General features: G+C 40.2%; 1 protein-coding gene across 10 annotated transcripts in view; it reads left to right on the forward strand.

Annotated features, from left to right (window-relative positions):
• The first annotated feature begins 208 nt into the window (after positions 1–208).
• Positions 209–20,306, forward strand: part of LOC122550870 (inositol polyphosphate-4-phosphatase type I A) — a 201,258-nt gene continuing 181,160 nt past the window's right edge. For 4 of the 10 annotated variants that reach the window (XM_043692245.1, XM_043692250.1, XM_043692248.1 and 1 more), the window contains exon 1: positions 209–369. The gene's annotated coding sequence lies outside the window, so the exon portion shown is untranslated. The remainder of the gene's footprint in view (positions 370–20,306) is intronic. The other 6 variants (XM_043692253.1, XM_043692254.1, XM_043692249.1 and 3 more) reach the window with 5 other exon arrangements.

Below are 20,306 nucleotides of genomic sequence, written 5' to 3' on the forward strand. Positions count from 1 at the left end.
GTCTGCAATACAGTATAGTGGTTATTATTGTCTGAAATTGGATCAGCGATTGAAAAATCTAATTTACTGACTTGGAATGATGGATAATGTTGCTGTATCCTATCATTTGCCCCACAGCGTCTCAAGCTACTTTGAGGGAAGGACGCGGCGACGTCTGGGAGTTGTAGTTTAATAGAGGCTGGGCCCGATCGAAGTATAAAGAGCGTGACTACAACTCCCATGATCCTTTACCGCGGGCCAGCGAGGCGCGTGCGTATTGAGTGGAATAGGTGGGCGTTGAGCGGGATGGTTACTGCATCCGCCGCTGGTACTGGTCTATGTTTGTCGCCGGCGTGAAGGGGGCAGGGAGGGAAGAGAAGACAGCCCCAGGTAAGCGGTGATGTTATTGGCAAGGATTAGAATTCGCGTTTACTTTGACGGGAACGGGAACGGGAACGGGAACGGGCACGGGCTCGGGCTCGGGCGTGCGTTTAATACTGGTCCCTGGAAAATCCGTTTGATGAAGGGATGAGCTCCTTCACCCTCCACCCGCTCAGTTGCTAGCCGCAGGAGGAAAGCATTAGGCCTCTGCTGATGGGAGGAAACCTGTCAACTGGAGCAGCAGAACCATTTGTTGCAAAAGTGGTGCAATCATGAGTTGCAGTTCATGAACAGCGCAGAAACGGATTCTCGTCTTTTTATTTGGAAGAGGTTGAGGGAGGCGGCGTTCACTTGCTGTTAATTTAAAACCAGCTGAGACCACTCATTGCTGTTTCCACACTAATGCTACATACCTCCTAATTAATTCTCTTCCTCTGTCTCAATTTGAAGCAGTTTACGTACTTGCGTGCAGCAGGCACCTTTCTACTGTACAGAAGGACTTTCATTTATATAGAGCCCTTTTTTAACCTCAACATCCCAAAGTGCTTCACAACCAATTAAGTAACTTTGCAAGTGTCAACACTGTTGCAGTGTAGGATATGAATGAAGCTAAAATATATAGTAAGCTTTCACTAACATAAATTGAATACATAAACGTTGGTTTATAAAATGAGAGAAATGCAGAAGCAGCCTTTCAGCTCATCTTGTTTGTGCTGGTTCTCTGAATGAGCCTCTCATTAAGTGATATCAACACTCTTGCAATCATTAGGGCAACTTATGAGAATTCCAGCTCAAGGAGAAACCAACATGCATTATTGCACGAGAAGCAAGTGCTGATTGGCAAGTGGATTCATTGGTAGAGGTGTTGTCATTGTTTAAATTTTAAACTAGGCAGCTTGACTCTGATTGTGGCATTATCCTGAGAAGTAAACTAACAAATGAGTTGAAATAGTGTGGTGTGCGTATTCTAGCATTTAAATATCAATCATTATTAGTATATTCTTCATGGCAATGCATTTGCCAAGCAATCAACACTCTCCCCTCATGCTCTGTAAATGTTCATTTTCCCCTTGACTTGATGTTGCAAATTGCTTTGGTGAGTGATCGTGCCTTGAAAGACATCAGGCCTAAGTTCTAGATTTACCTGTTATGCCCCTGTAACTGGTATTCTTTCTTTAAGATGTTCCTCAAAACTACTATCCAGTCATCCGATCCAATATCTTATGAGGCTTGATGTTTGTTTTGTTTATGATCTTCCTGTGAAGCATCTTGGGAGTTTTATGTTAAAAGCTTTAGAAATATTTTTTGAAGAAGTAACAAAGAAGAGGATTGATGAGGGCAGACTATATGAACTTTAGTCAGGCATTCAACAAGATTCCTCATGATAGCAAGGTTAGATCACATGGGATTTAGGGAGAACTAGCTATCTGAATACAGAACTGGCTTGAAGGTATAAAACAGTGGTGGTGGACAGTTGCTTTTCAGACTGTAGGCCTGTGGTGTGTCACAAGGATCGGTGCTGGGTCAGCTGCTTTTTGTCACTTATACAATGGATGTGAACATAGGAGATATGGTTACTGTGTTTTCAGATGACACTAAAATTTGAGATGCAGTGGACGGAGTGGAAGGTTACCTCAGAGTAAAACAGGATCTTGATCAGATGGGCCATTGGGCTGAGGAGTGGCAGATGGAGTTTAAATTAGATAATATGAGGTGCTGCAATTTGGAAAGGCAAATCAAGGCAGGGCTTATACACTTAATGGTAAGATCCTGGGGAGTGTTGCTGAACAACGACCTTGGCGTTGCACGTTCATAGTTCTTTAAAGGTGGGGTCACAGGTAGGTAAGATAATGAAGGTGTTTGATATGCTTTCCTTTATTGGTCAGTGCATTAAGTATAGGAGTTGGGGGGTCACGTTATGGCTGTACAGGGCATTGGTTTGGCCACTTTGGAGTTTTGTGTGCAGTTCTGGCCTCCCTCCTATAGTATGGATATTATGAAACTTGAAAGGGTTCAGAAAATACTTACAAGGATGTTGTCATGATTGGAGGCTTTGAGCTACAGGGAGAGGCTGGATAGGTTGGGCCTATTTTCCCTGGAGTGTCGGGGGCTGAGAGGTGACCTTATAGAGATTTATAAAATTATGAGGGGCATAGAAAGAGTAAGTAGACAGGTCTTTTCTCTGGGGACAAGGGAGTCTAAAACTAGAGGGCATAGATTTAAGGTGAGAGGGAAAAGATATAAAAGCACCTGAGGGACAACCTTTTCATGCAGAGGATGGTGTGTTTATGGAATGAGCTACCAGAGGAAGTGGGGCGGCTGGTATGATTACAACATTTAAGTTATCTAGATGGGTGTATGGATAGGAAAGGGTTTGAGGGATATAGGCCAAATGAGGCTAGATTAATTTAAATATCTGGTTGGCATGGATGTGTTGGACTGAAGGATCTGTTTCCGTGCTGTGTATCTCTGACTCTATGAAATATAAGGTGTTGATGGATGTTGACTAAGGAATTAATTTGACAATGAAATCAAAACAACGTTTGAAAACTATTTTTAGTTAGTAACTAGCCAAAGTTTTTTATTTAAGAAATCTTAGTCATCAAGAAATTGACATTACCAGATTTGTTTATTTTGTCTTGAGCAATGACTACATTTACTGATTTTCTTGTATTATTTAATCTGTTTTTGTTGGTTACTGTTTGGTGAGTAAGGGAATAATGTTGGTGGGAATTCACTGCTTATCATAACTCAAACTGGATTAGTAAATATACATTGTCAAATGTGCAGTTGAATTCATTTGAATTCAATTGCACATACCGTGTTAGTGGGTGAAAGTTATTTGCTACATTGTATAATGGGAATGGAAAGTTCTTGGTTGCTGTTTGGGGGTGGTAGTTTCTCCCAGTCCCAGTGTTAAGTTTGTTTTAAAAAGTGATTGGTATTAATATCGATAATAGTTTATATGTTGAATTATCAGAGTTTTTTTAAATATAAAGCTGTATTTACTGTCTTTCACTTGAAGTACCAGTCTAAGAAATTGCTCACAATGAGAATAGATTAACTTGTTTAATTTGCATACTGAATATGGGACTTTTTCCAATTATAATTAGTTGTTGTGTGAATGTTGCCACCTGTCAAAAATGTCACACTGGTGTGAGTATATTGTTCTTTGCATTAGAAACTATATTAATAAAGCTATATGTATAAGCAATAATAGATTATTATAACGCGATTGGTACAGTTAAATACTTGAGCTTTGATTGCAGTTTGTGTTAAATCAGCTTTCTATTAGTGTGTAACCCTCTTTGTCAGGTTTGCAATCTGATATTTTATATTTCTCTAGAGATAATATTATTAAATACAAAACACAATGGACATGTTTCTGATTTAAGATCTCAGAAAATAGTGCTAACGTTAATTTCACGTTTCCACTCTATCAGCATGAGTTCCACTTTTTTTTAAAATGTAAGATTTGTATTCCAACGAGACTCCTAAAAAGAAATTAAGTATAAACAGGTATACTGTATTAAAATGTGTAAAAGAACTGGTCTTCATTTTAGGTCATTCTCCTAAATTCTTATTTCCTCTACTTACTACACTACATTGCTTCTTTTTAATAACGGTTCCTGTTGCTATCTATGAAGGTACTTTCTTTTACAGGATGTTTTGAACTGAAGGGGAGGAAGTGATAGTGCATGGGTGGGCATGCACTGAGTTAATATTTTAATTTCTCTTTCCCAAATTGATGTGTGCTGTTCCCAGAATGGGAGGAAGTGAAGAAGTCTTGCTTCTTTATTCTTTTCTTACCCTTTGGAACATTTGTCTCCTAAAATCTCTGCAGGATGTTGCTTCATTTCATTTTTATTTCCCTTGTGAATAAAGCAACAAATTATTATTTTGTTTTAATGTATTCATAATTTCCATGTCTATAATACTGCTGTATGAGGGACCTCATTCAGAGGATGAGTGTTATGTTGTACATTGGAGGAGACTTAATTTAAAGTTGGGTTTAACTTTCAATTTGTGATGAAATTCAGTTCTAGTTTTGCAGTTGGTATTTTCATTTGAAGTGATAGAGTCATAGAGATGTACTGCATGGAAACAGACCCATCGGTCCAACATGTCCATGCCGACCAGATATCCCAACCCAATCTAATCCCACCTGCCAGTACCCGGCCCATATCCCTCCAAACCCTTCCTATTCATACACCCATCCAAATGAGTCTTAAATGTTGCAATTGTACCAGCTTCCACCACTTTCTCTGGCAGCTCATTCCATACACTTACCACCCTCTGTGTGATAAAGGTGCCCCGGAGGTGTCTCTTATATCTTTCCACTCTCACCCTAAACCTATGCCCTCTAGTTCTGGGCTCCCTGACCCCAGGGAAAAGACTTGGCCTATTTATCCTATCCATGCCTCTCATAATTTTGTAAACCTCTGTAAGGTCACCCCTCAGCCTCTGACGCTCCAGGGAAAACAGCCCAGCTTGTTCAGCATCTTCCGATAGCTCAAATCCTCCAACCCTGGCAACATCCTTGTAAATCTTTTCTGAACCCTTGCAAGTTTCACAACATCTTTCCGATAGGCAGGAGACCAGAATTGCACGCAATATTCCAGTGGCCTAACCAATGTCCCTGTACAGCCACAACATGACCTCCCAACTCCTGTACTCAATATACTCTGACCAATAAAGGAAAGCATACAAATGTCTCCTTCACGATCCTATCTACCAGCGACTCCACTTTCAAGGAACTATGAACCTGCACTCCAAGGTCTCTTTGTTCAGCAACACTCCTTAGGACCTTACCATTAAGTGTATAAGTCCTGATCTGATTTGCTTTCCCAAAATGCAGCACATCGTATTTATCTGAATTAAACTTCATCTACCACTTCTCAGCCCATTGGCCCATCTGGTCAAGATCCTGTTATAATCGGTGGTAACCCTCTTCACTGTCCACTGCACCTCCAATTTTGGTGTCATCTGCAAACTTACTAATTGTACCTCTTATGCTCGTATCCAAATCATTTATGTAAATGATGAAAAGTAGAGGACCCAGCACCGATTCTTGTGGCACTCCACTGGTCACAGGCCTCCAGTTTGAAAAACAACCCTCCACCACCACCCTCTGTCTTCTACCTTTTGAGTCAGTTCTGTATCCAAATAGCTAGTTCTCCCTGTATTCCATGAGATCTAACCTTGCTAATCCGTCTCCCTTGGGGAACCTTGTTGAATGCTTTACTGAAGTCCATATAGATCACATCTCCTGCTCTGCCTTCATCAATCCTTTTTGTTACTTCAAAAAACTCAATCAAGTTTAAGAGACATGATTTTCCACTCTCAAAGCCATGTTGACTGTCCCTAATCAGTCTTTGCCTTTCCAAATACATGTACATCCTGTCCCTCAGGATTCCCTCCAACAACTTGCCCACCAACAACATCAGGCTCGCTGGTCTATAGTTCCCTGGCTTGTCCTTGCCACCCTTTTTAAACAGTGGCACCACGTTAGCCAACCTCCAGTCTTCCGGCACCTCACCTGTGACTATCGATGATACAAATATCTCAGCAAGAGGCCCAGTAATCATTTCTCTAGCTTCCCACAGAGTTCTTGGATACATCTGATCAGGTCCTGGGGATTTATCCACCTTTACCCATTTCAAAGACATCTAGCACTTCCTCCTCTGTAATATGGATATTCTGCAAGGTGTCACCATCTATTTCCTGCAGTCTATATCTTCCATATCCTTTTCCACAGTAAATACTGATGCAAACTATTCATTTAATATCTTCCCCCATTTTCTGTGGCTCCACACAAAGGCCACCTTGTTGATCTTTGAGGGGCTCTATTCTCTCCCCAGTTACCCTTTTTTCCTTAAAACCCTTTGGATTCTCCTTAATTCGATTTGCCAAAGCTATCTCATGTCCCCTTTTTGCCCTCCTGATTTCCCTCTGAAGTATACTCCTACCTCCTTTATACTCTTCTAAGGATTCACTCGATCTATCCTGTCTATACCTGACATGTGCTTCCTTCTTTTTCTTAACCAAACCCTTAATCTCTTTAGTCATCCAGCTTTCCTTATTACTACCAGCCTTCCCTTTCACCCTAACAGGAATATACTTTCTTTGGATTCTCGTTTCTGAAGTCTTCCCATTTTCTAGCCATCCCTTTACCTGCGAACATCTGCCCCGAATCAGCTTTCGAAAGTTCTTACCTAATACCATCAAAATTGGCCTTTCTCCAATTTAGAACTTCAACTTTTAGATCTGTCTATCTTTTTCCATCATTATTTTAAATCTAATAGAATTATGGTCACTGGCCTCAAAATGCTCTCCCACTGACACCTCAGCAAGTAAAATTAATAAATTCACAGTTGTGAAGTGCTATTTTGTGTTGAGATGGTTTTGAAATTTGTTGCAAGATGAAAATATATAAAGTGAATGGCCAAAGTTTTATTTGTTGTGGTTATTTATGTATTGTATCAACTTGTATTATGTTCAACATAATGTGCTGCATTTCATACATTGGAATGTGTTTGTGCTTGTTAACAATATAGATCTTGTTTTTAGTGCTATCCATTACATAACAATCTAAAACAAAAGTAATATTTTCAATGGAGTACTCCATCTCAGCCTTCTGTCTTCCCATGCTGCTGAATTTTGCTGAGTACATTTTTTCATGAACTTGACAGCTTACTGATTCTGATCCCAAGTACTGTTCTTCAGGCTACTGTGGAAATGCATGATATGCTTGCACATTGAAAAAAGCAACTTTGGGTAGAAATGAAGGGCTGCTAGTACCTGAAGAAATGATATCCAGCAAATGTTCGCAAATTGGAGGAAAGGAGAAAACCGGCAGGACAAACAACAAATCCATGGTGCAGTGCAAAGCAATTTTAAAAAAACACACCATTTGCTGGGCCAGCATTTACAACCTGTTTTAGTTGCCTTTTGAGAAAGTGGTGATTGCTGCGTTGTACCAATATAGTTTGTTTGGACCTACAATGCTTTCAGGCAGGGAGTTCCATGATTTTCATTTGGTGACAGGCAGGAATGGTGATTTATATTTCAAAGTCAGGGTGCTGAGTAACTTAAGGAGTACTTGCAAACAATGGTTTTCTCATGCATCTGCAACTCTTGTCCTTCTAGATGGTGATGGTCGTAGGTCTGGAAGATGCTGCCTGAGGAATCTTTGGGAATTTCTGCAGTGCATCTGTAGATGGTACACACTACTACAGAGTGGTAGTGGAGGGAATGAATGTTTGTGGATGTGCTACCGAACGAGTGGACTGCTTTGTCTAGGATGGATAATGCTTTGGAAATGTTTGTGCATGTATATTGGCATTTTGGATGGAACACTTTTTGATGCACGTTTTGTTGGAAGAAGTGAAAATTCCTTCATGGTTTCAAATATTTATATCGTATTGTGTATTTTTTAAAAATTCATTCTCAGGATGAGCAAATAATATCACTATTATCCATTGATTATGCCACTAGGCAATTGCCTCATCTTGTGGGGAAACTACAGCACATACTGTAATCCACATGTACCTCTAAAATTTGAAAAATTTGTGAATGAATCTGCTATTTGTAGCATAATTATAAATACACAGTTTAAACAAGCATTTTACAAATTGTGAACTAATGCTAATTGAGATTACAAAATTACTGTATATTGGAAATCTGTAACAAAAATAAAATATTGGAAATATTGAACAGGCTGGGTAGCTTCTGTGGAAGAAGAAAAACAAGATGACATTTTCATCAGAATTGTTTGCTGTTAGTTGATGGATATTCCAACTTTTGCCTTACTCGGAGGAATAATTTCTTCATCACATAGCAACCACTAGATTCTCAAATGATAGGAGCAAATTACTACAGATGCTGGAGTCTGTACTGAAAATAACAGATGCTGGAGATCACAGTGGTTCAGACAGCATCATATGAAGAGAGAGAGAGCGCAAGCTAACGTTTTGAGTCTAGATGACTCTTCCTCAGCACTGGTCTGATGAACAGTCATTTAGACTCAACGTTAGCTTGCTCTCTCGCCATGGATGCTGTCTAACCTTCCGTGATTTTCAGCATTTGCTTTCTCAAATAATAGCTGCTAATTTACTGTCTGTCTGTCTCTGCCCATCCTGCCCTGCCCCGCCTAACCATCAGAGACTGAAGTGACATGTTTGTAGCCACCATCATTAGGGCCATTGCATGCAACTCCATGTTTAAATTTTCAAATATGTCACTTTGTGGTCTCCACACTCTCCTCCTTGGAAACTTGAAACCATCCAAAACCCTGTTGCCCGTGTCTTAAGACCATAAGACATAAGAGCGGAAGTAAGGCCATTCGGCCCATTGACACCACTCCGCCATTCAATCATGGCTGATAGGCATTTCAACTCCACTTACCTGCATTCTCCCCGTAGCCATTAATTCCTTGTGACATCAAGAATTTATCAATTTCTGCCTTGAAGACATTTAGCGTCCCAGCCTCCACTGCTTTCTGTGGCAATGAATTCCACAGGCCCACCACACTCTGGCTGAAGAAATGTCTCCGCATTTCTGTTCTGAATTTACCCCCTCTAACGTTTCCATGGGTGTCCATGGGTCCTAGTCTCCTCGCCTAACGGAAACAATTTCCTAGCGTCCACCCTCTCCAAGCCATGTCTTGTCTCACACCATTCCATTCAAGTAACTTTCTTGTGCTCGGTGAATTGCTTTAAACCCTGGACAACAATGTTTTGATTTTACCATTCTTAACTTTTATCTCCATATGCTTACATGACCCTTTTTCCCCCTCTGATTTGTATAACCACCTCCAGACTCTCAGATACTTGGAACTCATTTAGTTCTAGCCTCTTGAGCATCCTGACTTTTGAGTGCTCCATCCTTGAAGGCTATGCCTTCAATTGTGTATTCTCTAAGCTATGGAATTTCTTTCTCTGACCTCTCCATTTTCCTATCTTTCTTTTCTCTAACTTAATCTTTGAACAAAAATGTTATCATCTAACCTATTATAACCTTATTTGGCTTGGTATCATTCAGATTACTAACCGTCCTATGAGGTGTATTGGGCATTTGATTACATTTAAAGGTGTTTAATAAAAATTAATTGTATGAAGCAATAAGACAATAAGAAATGGAATGGGCAGTGGGCCTTTCAGCCCCTCAAGCCTGCTTTGCCATTCAATAGAATCGTGGCTGGTCCAACATTCCTAACATCCAGTTTCCCGCTTTTCCACAATAACTCTTGATTTTTCCTACTTGTTAAGAATCAGTCTATCTCAGCCTTGAACAAACACTCTGCCCCTACAACTATCTCTCTCAAGAAATTCTAAACACTCAACCCTCCTAGAGAAGAAATTCCTTCTCATCTGAGTCTTCCATTGATGTCCCTTTTATTCTAAGACAATGGTTTCTGATCTTAGGCTCTCCCATAAGGGAAACATCCTTTCAGCATTTATCCTGTCAAGCCCTTGAAGAATCCTGTCTGTTTTGGTAAGATTACCTCTCATTCTTCTAAACTCTGAGCACAGGCCCATCCTAGTCAATCTCTCTTCATGAGACAATTTCTTCATACCTTGAATCGTCCTACTGAACCTTCTCTGAACTGTCTCCAATGAAATTATATCTTTCCTCCAAACTACTCTCAGTATTCCAGATGTGATCTCACCAGCACTTCGTACAGTTGCCACTTAGACTGTCTCTACTCTTGTACTCCAAACCCTTGTAATAAAGGTTGGTATCCCATTTGCCTTTCTGACTATCTACTATACCAGTGTGCTGGCTTTATGTTTCCAGTACTCCCAAGTCCCTTTGCAGTTTACTGCTGTTTTTCTCGATTTAAAGGATACTCTGTTCTTTTGTTCTCTCTTCCAAAATAAACAGCTTCATGTTTTCCAACATTTTATACTGCGTTTGCAATGATTACAATCATACTTCAAAAATCTGTTGCAAACTCTCTTCCCTCTCTGTTTCTGTTATATGACCTGAGTGAGTTTGAAGAAAGTAGTAATTTCTAAAGGAGGAATTGGGGATATGAATCTGGCTTCATGCCTCTTTGGTCCCTTACAGAATTAAAATTAATAGGATAAGAAAAAAATACAAATTGACTTTGCATCTCTTTTATTAAAAGAAAAGTAAGTGAATATCTAATGTTGATAGTTAGCTTAGTTTAACAGTTGATTTGCAGTGCATAGTAACACCAACAGTAACTGTATGAAGAATCTTAATTTTAGTACAGTGGAGATGATGGGAAGGAGAATACAGTATATTGGTGTATTTTTGAACTTGGAAGAGTTGAAGAAAATGTTGCGCATGTACTAGTTAGAGTAATGACACTAACCTTTTATGATTTTGGGTGAGGCTGGGGAATGGTTGCTGGCAATGGAGAAGAGAAAGAGAATGTCATTAGTGTGTTTTGCTCTCTTGCCTAATGGTTCAGGAAAGTTTCAATAATCCTTTCCAGAAATGAGACTTTCAGAAGTTTTGAAAAAAATTACATGCATTGGGAGATGTTTGGTAATGGAGGGAGTTTAGGTCACTAATTATCTGATCTGAAAATGTGTTGCTGGAAAAGCGCAGCAGGTCAAGCAGCATCCCAGGAACAGGAGAATCGACGTTTCGGGCATAAGCCCTTCTTCAGGACTTATGCCCGAACGTCGATTCTCCTGTTCCTTGGATGCTGCCTGACCTGCTGCGCTTTTCCAGCAACACATTTTCAGCTCTGATCTCCAGCATCTGCAGCCCTTACTTTCTCTCACTAATTATCTGATGCCCACTTCAGTGGGCACAAATTGTGTATGTCTTAATTATTTGATACATCCTAAAAATGAGTGGTGTCTCAAATATGTGATCAAATTTATAAAAAGGTGCTCAATCCTGCAGCTCACAATCACCTTCTCAAAGTCAGTTCAGGAAGGTCAGGCAGCATCCAAGGAACAGGAGAATCGACGTTTCGGGCATAAGCCCTTCATCAGGAAGCCCTGATGAAGGGCTTATGCCCGAAACGTCGATTCTCCTGTTCCTTGGATGCTGCCTGACCTGTGCTTTACCAGCAACACATTTTCAGCTCTGATCTCCAGCATCTGCAGACCTCACTTTCTCCTCAGTTCAGGAAGGGCAATTCATGCTGGCCCAGCCAGCGATGCCCACAATGAATGAATTAAGAAGTGTCTGTGAACTGAACATGCAAGGAATGCAAACAGTCTTGATTTTAAAAAACGCTTATGCAGAAAAAGTTTGATTTTTCTCCTCCATCTTTTTTATTTGTCCTTATTACTAGAAATCTTTTGATCCAGACCTTTTTACATTTTCTTCATGAAAAGGGAAGATTCAGTGTGTTCAGTGATGCTGTGAGTTAACTGAGATCCTAACCGTGCACTCCTGCCCCAGAGTTTTATTTCTCCTTCCCTATTAGTTAGCTGTTCTTGTCTCAATTGCTGAACCTCACCATTTCCTCCATGCTTTTCCCTTCCTGCCCCCTCTTGCTGAGATTTTGTGATAAACCATTTTGATTTTTGACAGTATTTAAGATCTGTAGGAGGCCAGTGAGAGAACATCAGTGGAAGAGCTGGAGCATTTATTTAAAGGCAAATGCTGTCTTTTTGCTTGGCCTACTTTCTGTCAACAAATTCTGAAACCTGTTGCAATCAGCTGTGTTTAAAAGAACAAAAGCAACACAGTACAGTACCAGGGACTGTCATGTAGACAGCACACGACTCTTTGTATTTTTCCAAGAAGTACATTAATCTAAGATTGTATATCTTGTACACAATATTGTTTCTGTAATGGGTATGTTAATTGGGGGAAGATGGCATGGGAAAGAGTGAAGATTATATAATTGAACATTATTTTTGTTTTGATTCGTGTGTAGTGAGGCGCTTTTTGAAAAACTTATGGATTGAAAGATAGGGGTTCCATTATTCAAATTTTTAAAAATGAGCATTGATTTATAGAGTCAAACAGCATGGAGATGGATACTTCTATCCACCTTGTCCGTGCTGACCAGATATCCTAAACTGATCTAGCCCCATTTGCCAACCTTTGGCCCATGTGCCTCTAAACACTTCCTGTTCATCTACCCATCCAGATACCTTTCAAATTATGTAATTGTACCTGCCTCCATTACCTCTGACAGCTTGTTCCATACACACACCATCCTCTGTGTGGAAAAGTTGCCCCTCCTAGTTTTTAAATCTTTCACTTCTCACCTTTAAATGTATGCCATCTAGTTTTGGACTCCCCTACCCGAGGAAAAAGACCCTAGTTAATCACTTTTATCCAACCCCTCATGAGTTTATAAACCTCTAAGGTCACTCCAAGGAAAATAGCCCAAGCCTATTCAGCCTCTTCCTGTAGCTCAAACCCTCTAATCTTGGTAACCTCCTTGCAAATCTTTTCTGAACCCTTTCAAGTTTCGTAACATCTTTCCAATAGTAAGGAGACTGCATTTTAACTTGTTGCGAGATGCCCCTATGGAATTCAATACTTTTAAAGGTAAAGTTGTAATATTTTATCAGTTTTAAAAGGTAAAGTAAATTGTTGATTTTGCTCGTGGTGTTTTATACTGTTCTAGAGCACTACTACTGTTAAGTGTAATAATCCTCATGGGCTGTTAGCTAAAATAATCAAATGAACCAAATTCTCTATCTCCTAGCCTCCCTTTGAGGAAAATTGCAACTAGATTTGTCTTTTTTTAGTAACATAAGCAAAGATCTGAACCAATGCAAATTAAGCATGCATAAATACTCAAATGATAATTCAAATTAAGAGATTAAACTTTAACCCTGACAAATTCTTTCAGGACTCGATGTAGATTTCAGTCATTTTTGGGCCTGTTCACCACTATATCTTTTACCCATCCTGACATTGAAAATTGTCCAGGTATGCCTATGAACATAAAGCAAGACCAATCCGACCTGGCCAGTAACTGCCCTGTTGGTTGATGACTCATCACCAGCAAACTGGTAAAGAGGTCATTGTCATTACAAATGCAAGTTAATAGCAGTGGAATAACCCTGTTGGCTGACATTAGTTGGGTTCTGACAGAGCACACGGTTCCTGACCTCATTACAGCCTTAGTCCAAAAATGCTGAAGTCCATTGGTGAGGTCAAAGTGACTGACCCCCATATCAAGGCAACATTTGATCAAGTATGACATCAATAAGTCCTAGTACACCTAGAGTGGATAAGAATATTAGGAGGGGGTGGGACTCCTCACTTGTTAGGATCATGTTCAACACATGGGTGATGGTTTCAGTTGTTGGACGTCAATCATCTTAGGCCCAGGGCATCATAATTGCAGAAGTTCTTCAGTTAGTGTCCTAGATCCAGCTGATACAACCATGACTTCACTTTATTATACAAGGAAGATGTGGGGTTGGATGTTTGTTGTTAATTGCACAACATGAAGCATAATTTGCAACTGAAACAGACCATAATTAGCAAGACTGCCTAAGGCTTGGGCAGATAAAAGACAAGTAACATTGTTACACAACTGTCATGTTTTGGCTGTTTCCCCACAGAAGAGAATTTAACTATCACCCCCTAATGTTCAGTGGTATTACGATTGCTGAATCCCCATACTAGGGGTTACCATTTGTCCAGAAACTGAACTGGGCTAGCTCTATAAATATTGTGGTTAAAGGATCTAGATAGAGGCCAGGCATTGCTTCTTTTGTTCATGGATACTGGTTAGAGGGCAGTTAAGCGTCAACTGCATTGCCAACAATCTGCATTTATTTGTGGGTCAGATGGTAAAGATGGCAGAATTCTTCCCTCAAGGGAAAGAGTAAACAAGATTTGTTTTTGCAACAATCAACAGCAGTTGCCCAATAGGGTTAGGCTAGCAGTTTATTATAGATTTTTACTGATTTCAAATTTCACCATTTCCCATCGTAATATGCAGTTCATATCTCCAGAACAATTGCCTGGGGTTCTGGATTTCCAGTCCAGTGACCTTACCACTGTACCACTGCATTCTGCAGCTAGTACACTCATCATGTCTCCTCACTGCCGTTGCATCATCTACAAAGTATATTCAAGAGTGTAATACAATGCAGGTAGTTCTTCTATAACGCAATGTTTGCCTTCTTGTGCAATCCTGTGTTACAGAAAAATTGTGCTTTAGAAACAGCGCTTGAAGTGTTGGTGATTTAACCAAGTTACAGCCAACGTGCATTTTGAAAGTTTGTAAAAACAGAGTCCCCAATTCGTCAATTGTGTCATTGTGTTTCGTTAAAGCAAACTTGCGTGTTATAGCAGTACAGCCTGTACTATCCACTTACTGGATGACTGAACCTTCAACAGTATTCGAACTTGACAGCATCCAAAACAAAGCAGCTTGCTTAATTGACACTGCACTCGCCTCCTTCAACATTCACTTCCTTCGCTATTGATACCGAATGATGACACCCAGACACCATCTCTAAAATGGGTCTGTAGTAATCCATCAAGTTGTCTCCTTGCAAATCCTCTACCACACAGGACATAGGTAACAGATAAATTGGAACGCTATTACCTGCAAGTTCCTGTACAAGCACCACACTATCCTGACTTGGAATTAAATAGATCATTTTTTTCACTCACTGAATCAAATTACTGGAACATCTTTCTAACACCATTGTTGGTGTTCCTACACCACAAATACTGCAGTGCTTCAAGAAGGCAGCTCATCATCACCACCTTCAGGGAAACTAGGAGCAGGCAATAAATTCTTGCCTTGTCAGCAACATCCCATGAATGTACTTTTTTTCAAAAAAAAAACTGAACACATTGTGAGAGTAGTTAGCAAAGCAGATGGGGTTTCATCATAATAGATATCAAAAGTAGGTGTGTTATGCTGAAACTTTTTAAAGCTCTGGTTGGACGCGACCAGTTGAGCATGCAGTCTGGACATGAAAATAGATGTATGTATCCATGATTGGGAGAGGTGATGTACTGATATGGATCCAGAAATATTCAAGATTTAATTTCAAGATTAGGTGGTAGAAGCTGGTGTTTTTTGCCATGGAACAATGTAGACTGAGGGAAGATTTAAGGGGAGAGATAATGTATGGTTTAAATAAAGCTGCCATAAACAGCTATTTCCATTAGACTATGCTGCAGCATTAGGGAACAGAGTTAAGGATTAGCTAAGAGATAGTGGGGTTGTGACAAAAAGCACACTTTCATGTCAGAAGGGGTACTGACTTTGAACCTGCTGCCTAATGAGGCAGGAAGAAACTGAGAGCATGAGTGATTTTGAAAGGAAGTTGTTTGGTCACTTGAGGAAAATATACTTGTAAGGCTATGGTGAAGGAGTGATGGGAATGTTACTGATAACATTTCTTCAGAGAATCAACATGAGCCCATTAGGCCAAATGGCCACCTTCTTTACCATGATCATTCTGATACTTTTTGTGTAATTTTTGAATCTAAAGCTGTAGTTCTCAACTTGTGATTCAGATCAAATGGATCACTGAAGTCTACAGGTATGTTTATATTGTAATGATATGTATTTTGTTTTCATCTGTCTTGATCGAATGAAAGCTAACCTCTCTAGTTTGCCTGCTGTCATGATTATGGACTGGGTGTATCCTTGAGTGGTCTGTGAAGAGTTCATCTAAGCTAGTAATTAACACCCTTTCTGTTTTTCTTTCAATTTTAATAGTAACCAGACTCTCAGTTTATACTTTGGACTAGATTTTTTAATGCAGCTATTACTGAAGGTTATTTAAAAACAATAAAGCTGTTCGCTAAAATACAGATACAAAGATTGGTTCCACAGGTTGAGTGTGAGTGAAGACTCCTTTGTTCCACCTTTTTATAACGCTGTAGGTTGTGACTCTTGGTAGCCTTGTTCAGTACAGCAGTCCTTGGATATTTTTGTTCATCTTCCCATTGGCGTTTAGCTGCTTCTCCTCTGATCTCTGTACAAAATGGTTGCTGAATTTTATATAGTTCAAAACTTTAAAATGGCTGTTATCCTAAAATGTTATATCGTTCATTCTTCTAGAATATTAGGTCAACCCAAGTCTGGAGCATCCATTGTCTTTTAGTAGAGATAATTAACTGTAAAACTATTTTTAGTCAAATTAAGGAGTAGTGATTGTAGGAATAGTTATGCCATCTGGGAAACTATTGTCAGTGGATTTATGTTTATCTTTGGGAATGGTCACTGAGTTTTCAAGTCTTTGAGATTCTTGAGATATGTGCAGTATGGTTCCAAGACCAACTGGATTCACAAGGACAGTTATGTGGCCTTGGAGCTGTTTTGTAGGACTTGTGTTGCTTTGAAGGTAATGAGCTTTCTTTACAAAATTAGTATTATTATAACCACATTTGTGGTGCTACATTAGTTGCCTTCATGTAGCAGATGCTTATAGGTAAATTTCAAGTCTAGTGTAGAATACAGCCATCATTGTGATGGTGATCTTACATTGCTCCTTAAATGAAATATTTTAAATGTCAAACTAACCACCAGGGACTAAAATAACCATAGATTTGTGCGCACATATTAAGCATAACTATAATAGAGTAAATAAGTAGTGGAAGAGGTAACTGTGATCACTCTATATTAAAGGATTGTGGGGATCATGCATGTACAACATGTGCTTACACAAAATGTTGCTCATTGTAAAAACAAGTTCCTAGCATGGATTTGTAACGCAGCTGCAAGCAATGCGTTACTTGCACGTGCCAAACCTAACATTTACAATTCATAGGTCCTAATAACCACATCCTTCAGACCAGCTGTGGCAGAGAATAAGGTTTTCCTTTAGTTTGGAAGGAAACTTTTTTTTAAAAAAACCTTTTATCTTTCACTCAAATTAATAGACGTTCAACAAAATACAATGAAAATGTTTTGTGTGTGTGTGTGTATATATAATACAACAGCAGTCTTGTTTCCATTTGTTAAAAGATACAATATCTTTATTTGTGCCGAAGTGCCTGTACTGTGCTGTAGTGTTCTATGTTATATCTGCGTATCTGTTTGTCATTACTACATGCACTGTATTTCCTGACAACTTCTTAACATTAAGAAATTTAACTTTGAGTTGGCAGTTCCATTAACCTACCCAATTTTGACCTGACTTAAAGTTGACTGCAATTGTGTTCCATGTTTATAAGCAACAACAGGCAAAAGATATATTTAAGACCAAATTATTTTAATTTTCCTTCACAATAGATGTAATAAATAATCTTGGAGCATTTAATCCCCTAAAACAATTTTATAAAGTCATTGAAGCCTTTATAATTAGGAAACCTCCAGTGTGAAAACTTGGAATAGTTGTCTGCTATATAGGCTAATTATGTCTTGCAGCTTCACATGCTTCCCAAGGGTTCAGTGAAGGAACTGTGCACCCCTCCTGGAAAATTTTAGTTGGGAACTCTGCTCAGCTTATCTTGAATCTTGGAACTGTTAAAAATGTGGGCATTATCGTGGGACTCGGCAAGATGGCGGTGATTCTGTAGAACTGCTGTGGACAGCTCTGCCTAACAGCCAAGGCATACTGGTGTTTTTTTGCCATCCCCGGCCAACTTATGTGGTGGAATCATTAGTTTAAAACCTTACAGAACACATATTTGTTAATATTTGGGAGTGGGAAGAATGCCAAAGGGAAAAGGATTGAGCAAACAGCAGCAGGGAGGGCACTCCCCTGCAGCACCAGGCATACCAGAGACTGCTGCAGCAGCAGCCTCTCTTGAACCCTCTGAGGACCTGACAGACTCGCAGGAATTGGCTGTGGCGATGGAGAGACTTGAAAGCTGGGGCTGTAATTGAGATCTGTGGGGGGATTTGTGCCCAGGTCCAACCTATCGCATCCGTGCTGCAGAAGCATGAGCAGGAGATCCAGGGCCTCAGAGAGCAGCTGGAGGAGGTGGAGGGTCGAACTGAGACCTCGGAAACTGCGATGGAGTCCTCATCCAGGTGGGATCCAAGTGCTGGAGCGAGAGGTGCTGGCCTTGCGAGACCATATCGACAACCTCCTCAAATCAAGGTTGGAAGATAAATCTCCGAATTGTTGGGCTCCCTGAAGGTGAGCAGCCAGTAATCACCTTTGAAAGCTGGCTGCCGAAGTTTTTGGGCCTTCACATAGAGTCTTGCAGGTTGAAAGGGTTTATCGGGTTACAGTGCACAGGTCAGGTCCAGTGCAGCGCCCCTGCTCGGTCCGAATGCACTTCCACTCATATAAGGACAGGCAAAAAGTCATAGAAGCGTCCAGATCCCTGGGAAAATATCCGAAGGCACTGCTGTATAAGGGGCCAAAAATCATGTTTTTCCAGGATTTCTCTGCAGCTTTAATTTGAAAAAGGAAGTCCTTTGATGAAGTTAAAGAGGCTGAGGAACCTGGGCATCCAGTACTCCATGAGATACCCCGCAGTGCTCCATTTCAGCCATGAGGACTCTGTTTATACATTTGACTCAGCGGATAAAGCTAAAAATTTTGTAGACACTTTAAAATAGATGGATTGGCCTGAAGAATAAGATTAATGTTTGTTCTCTTTTCCTTCTTTCCCCATGTTTTCCTTTCCTTTTTTAAATTCTTTTCTTTCTCCCTAGTAATTTCTTTTTTTTTGGAAAGGGGGGAAAAGACCTTGGAATAAGTTGTTCCTTTTTTTTAATGACCTGATTTTCTGATGGGAAATTTTGTGGATGCTCTTTGTCTCCCCCCTTTTTTTGTTTTTTTTCTTCTGTTTCTCTTTTAGTCACAAGTAGGGGTGACATGAAGCCAAGGATGGGTGGAGTGCTCATCCAGACTTTGTCTTTTTTCTGTTAAGTTTAAAGAACATCTCCTCCTTGTTTGTTTTTCTCTCTGGACTAAGGCTGAGGCGCAGTCCGGGTTTGAAGGAGCTGTGAAGGAGGGGATGGGTAGGGTGAGTGCCCCCTATGGGCAGGGGGAAGAATCTTCCATTCACAGTTTTGTAGTTGGTTTTCTTTGTAGTTTTTTGGTAGTAATAGTTATTTATAGTTATGATAGAGAAGTTTTTGTATATATTGTTCTTCGACTCTGAGTCTTTATTTACTTGTGCTCGGCGATTTGGAAGCAGGGTTCTCCCTCCGAGAGGGGTTCAAGGGTCTCTGAAAGGGGATATGGCTAAGTGTCTTATTAAATGGTGCACCTGGAACATTAAGGAAAGTCATTCACCAGTTAAAAGGAAAAAAGTGCTTTCTAGCCTTAAGAAGGAAAGGGTTGATATTGCTTTGTTGCAGGAAACCCATCTTGATGGGGAACACCTGAAATTACAACAGGGGGTTATGACCAGGTATTCTTTTAATCTTTTACTACTAAAAGTAGGGGATTCCAAATTTGTGGAATTCTCTTTGAAGGTGTTTCAGGAATTCTTGACTCTCAATTCAGGCACGGCTAGTAGTCTATCTGTGCTATGGGGGACTGCTAAGGCCTTTGCTAGGGGATTAGCTATTTCCTATTCGGCGAGCCGGAAGCGACAGAAGGAGGAACAGCAGCGTCTACTTGAGACGCGGTTGAAAGCTGCCGAGGTGGCACATTTTGAGCGGCCTTCGGTGACTAAGCTACAGCGGGTCACGGCCCTTCGGGCTAACTTGAATTCAATACTGACACAAAATGCAAAATGCTAGACAAAGGCTGTTCGAGTATGGGGATAGGCCAGGGAAGTATTTAGCGTACCTGACTAGGAAAACACATGCTCCCCAATCTATTACTGCAATCAGAGACAGCACTGGAATCCTTACATATGATGCTAAAAAGATTAACAAGGCTTTTTGGAGCTTTTACTCTGAATTATATCGGTCTGAAGGTTGCGAGGGCAGGAGGGCGAAAATGGAGACCTTTAAGAACCTGGGCCTCCCAAAGGTAACCTTGAAACAGGCCTCTCTCCTTAGTGCCCCATTAATGTTCAGGAAATGCAGGAGGCAGCTAGGTAACTTCAGTGTGGGAAAACGCCTGGCCCTGATGGTCTCCCGGGTGAGCTTTATAAGGAGT

Source organism: Chiloscyllium plagiosum, chromosome 6, assembly GCF_004010195.1.
Source record: "Chiloscyllium plagiosum isolate BGI_BamShark_2017 chromosome 6, ASM401019v2, whole genome shotgun sequence".
Taxonomy (NCBI): domain Eukaryota; kingdom Metazoa; phylum Chordata; class Chondrichthyes; order Orectolobiformes; family Hemiscylliidae; genus Chiloscyllium; species Chiloscyllium plagiosum.